Below are 3,794 nucleotides of genomic sequence, written 5' to 3'. Positions count from 1 at the left end.
GACTCGCGTTACCCTAAGATAGACAGGGTGGCAGTGGTGTCACGTGCTCGTCTCGGCGTCCGTCGTCGCTACCGCGACGATGTTCGCGTCGACTCGCGTTACCCTAAGATAGACAGGGTGACAGTGGTGTCACGTGCTCGTCTCGAAGTCCATCGTCGCTATCGCGACGACGTCCGCCTCGACTCGCGTTACGGTATGACAGGGTGGCAGTGGTGTCACGTGCTCGTCTCGGCGTCTGTCGTCGCTACCGCGACGACGTTCGCCTCGACTCGCATTACCTTAAGATAGACAGGGTGGCAGTGGTCTCACGTGCTCGTCTCGGCCTCCGTCGTCGCTAGCGCGAGGACGTCCGCCTCGACTCGCGTTACCCTAAGATAGACAGGGTGGCAGTGGTGTCACGTGCTCGTCTCGGCGTCCATCATCGCTACCGCGACGACGTCCGCCTCGACTCGCATTACCGTAAGATAGAAAGGGTGGCAGTGGTGTCACGTGCTCGTCTCGGCGTCCGTCGTCGCTACCGCGACGACGTCCGCCTCGACTCGCGTTACGCTAAGACAGGATGGCAGTGTGTCACGTGCTTGTCTCGGCGTCCGTCGTCGCTACTGCGAGGACGTCCGCCTCGACTCGCGTTACCCTAAGATAGACAGGGTGGCAGTGGTGTCACGTGCTCGTCTCGGCGTCCGTCGTCGCTGCCGCGACGACGTCCGCCTCGACTCGCGTTACGCTAAGACAGGATGGCAGTGATGTCACGTGCTCGTCTTGGCGTCCGTCGTCGCTACCGCGACGACATCCGCCTCGACTCGCGTTACCCTAAGATAGACAGGGTGGCAGTGGTGTCACGTGCTCGTCTCGGCGTCCCTCATCGCTACCGCGACGACGTCCGCCTCGACTCGCGTTACGCTAAGACATGATGGCAGTGGTGTCACAGGCTCGTCTTGGCGTCCGTCGTCGCTACCGCGACAACGTCCGCCTCGACTCGCATTACCCTAAGATAGATAGGGTGGCAGTGGTGTCACGTGCTCGTTTCGGCGTCCGTCGTCGCTACCGCGACGATGTTCGCGTCGACTCGCGTTACCCTAAGATAGACAAGGTGACAGTGGTGTCACGTGCTCGTCTCGGAGTCCATCGTCGCTATCGCGACGACGTCCGCCTCGACTCGCGTTACCCTAAGATAGACAGGGTGGCAGTGGTGTCACGTGCTCGTCTCGGCGTTCATCGTCGCTACCGCGACGACGTCCGCCTCGACTCGCGTTACCCTAAGATAGACAGGGTGGCAGTGGTGTCACGTGCTCGTCTCGGCGTCCGTCGTCGCTACCGCGACGACGTTCGCCTCGACTCGCCTTACCCTAAGATAGACAGGGTGGCAGTGGTCTCACGTGCTCGTCTCGACCTCCGTCGTCGCTAGCACGAGGACGTCCGCCTCGACTCGCGTTACCCTAAGATAGACAGGGTGGCAGTGGTGTCACGTGCTCGTCTCGGCGTCCATCCTCGCTACCGCGACGACGTCCGCCTCGACTCGCGTTACCGTAAGATAGAAAGGGTGGCAGTGGTGTCACGTGCTCGTCTCGGCGTCCGTCGTCGCTACCGCGACGACGTCCGCCTCGACTCGCGTTACGCTAAGACAGGATGGCAGTGTGTCACGTGCTTGTCTCGGCGTCCGTCGTCGCTACCGCGAGGACGTCCGCCTCGACTCGCGTTACCCTAAGATAGACAGGGTGGCAGTGGTGTCACGTGATCGTCTCGGCGTCCGTCGTCGCTACCGCGACGACGTACGCCTCGACTCGCGTTACGCTAAGACAGGATGGCAGTGATGTCACGTGCTCGTCTTGGCGTCCGTCGTCGCTACCGCGATGACATCCGCCTCGACTCGCGTTACCCTAAGAAAGACAGGGTGGCAGTGGTGTCACGTGCTCGTCTCGGCGTCCATCGTCGCTACCGCGACGACGTCCGCCTCGACTCGCGTTACGCTAAGACATGATGGCAGTGGTGTCACGTGCTCGTCTTGGCGTCCGTCGTCGCTACCGCGACAACGTCCGCCTCGACTCGCGTTGCCCTAAGATAGACAGGGTGGCAGTGGTGTCACATGCTCGTCTCGGCGTCCATCCTCTCTACCGCGACGACGTCCGCCTCGACTCGCGTTACCCTGAGATAGACAGGGTGGCAGTGGTGTCACGTGCTCGTCTCGGCGTCCGTCGTCGCTACCGCGACGACGTTCGCCTCGAGTCGCGTTACCCTAAGATAGAAAGGGTGGCAGTGGTGTCACGTGCTCGTCTCGGCGTCCGTCGTCGCTACCGCGACGACGTCCGCCTCGACTCGCGTTACGCTAAGACAGGATGGAAGTGATGTCATGTGCTTGACTTGGCGTCCGTCGTCGCTGCCGCGAGGACGTCCGCCTCGACTCGCGTTACCCTAAGATAGACAGGGTGGCAGTGGTGTCACATGCTCGTCTCGGCGTCCGTCGTCGCTACTGCGACGACGTCCGCCTCGACTCGCTATACGCTAAGACAGGATGGCAGTGATGTCACGTGCTCGTCTTGGCGTCCGTCGTCGCTACCGCAACGACATCCGCCTCGACTCGCGTTACCCTAAGATAGACAGGGTGGCAGTGGTGTCACGTGGTCGTCTCGGCGTCCATCGTCGCTACCGCGACGACGTCCGCCTCGACTCGCGTTACGCTAAGACATGATGGCAGTGGTGTCACAGGCTCGTCTTGGCGTCCGTCGTCGCTACCGCGACGACGTCCGCCTCGACTCGCGTTACCCTAAGATAGACAGGGTGGCAGTGGTGTCACGTGCTAGTCTCGGCGTCCCTCGTCGCTACAGCGACGACGTTTGCCTCGACTCGCGTTTCCCTAAGATAGACAGGGTGACAGTGGTGTCACGTGCTCGTCTCGGCGTCAATCGTCGCTACCGCGACGACGTCTGCCTCGACTCGCGTTACGCTAAGACATGATGACAGTGGTGCCACGTGCTCGTCTTGGCGTCCGTCGTCGCTACCGCGACAACGTCCGCCTCGACTCGCGTTACCCTAAGATAGACAGGGTGGCAGTGGTGTCACGTGCTCGTCTCGGCGTCCGTCGTCGCTACCGCGACGATGTTCGCGTCGACTCGCATTACCCTAAGATAGACAGTGGTGTCACGTGCTCGTCTCGGAGTCCATCGTCGCTATCGCGACGACGTCCGCCTCGACTCGTGTTACGGTATGACAGGATGGCAGTGATGTCACGTGCTTGTCTTGGCGTCCGTCGTCGCTGCTGCGAGGACGTCCGCCTCGACTCGCGTTACCCTAAGATAGACAGGGTGGTAGTGGTGTCACGTGCTCCTCTCGGCGTCCGTCGTCGCTACCGCGACGACGTCCGCCTCGACTCGCGTTACGCTAAGACAGGATGGCAGTGATGTCACGTGCTCGTCTTGGCGTCCGTCGTCGCTACCGCGACGACATCCGCCTCGACTCGCGTTACCCTAAGATAGACAGGGTGGCAGTGGTGTCACGTGCTCGTCTCGGCGTCCCTCATCGCTACCGCGACGACGTCCGCCTCGACTCGCGTTACGCTAAGACATGATGGCAGGGGTGTCACAGGCTCGTCTTGGCGTCCGTCGTCGCTACCGCGACAACGTCCGCCTCGACTCGCATTACCCTAAGATAGATAGGGTGGCAGTGGTGGCACGTGCTCGTCTCGGCGTCCATCGTCGTTACCGCGACGACGTCCGCCTCGACTCGCGTTACCCTAAGATAGACAGGGTGGCAGTGGTGTCACATGCTAGTCTCGGCGTCCCTCGTCGCTACAGCGACGA

This window comes from Aegilops tauschii, chromosome 6 (assembly GCF_002575655.3).
Source record: "Aegilops tauschii subsp. strangulata cultivar AL8/78 chromosome 6, Aet v6.0, whole genome shotgun sequence".
Taxonomy (NCBI): domain Eukaryota; kingdom Viridiplantae; phylum Streptophyta; class Magnoliopsida; order Poales; family Poaceae; genus Aegilops; species Aegilops tauschii.
The sequence above is the reverse complement of the archived record's forward strand: the minus strand, read 5'-3'. Positions refer to the sequence as shown.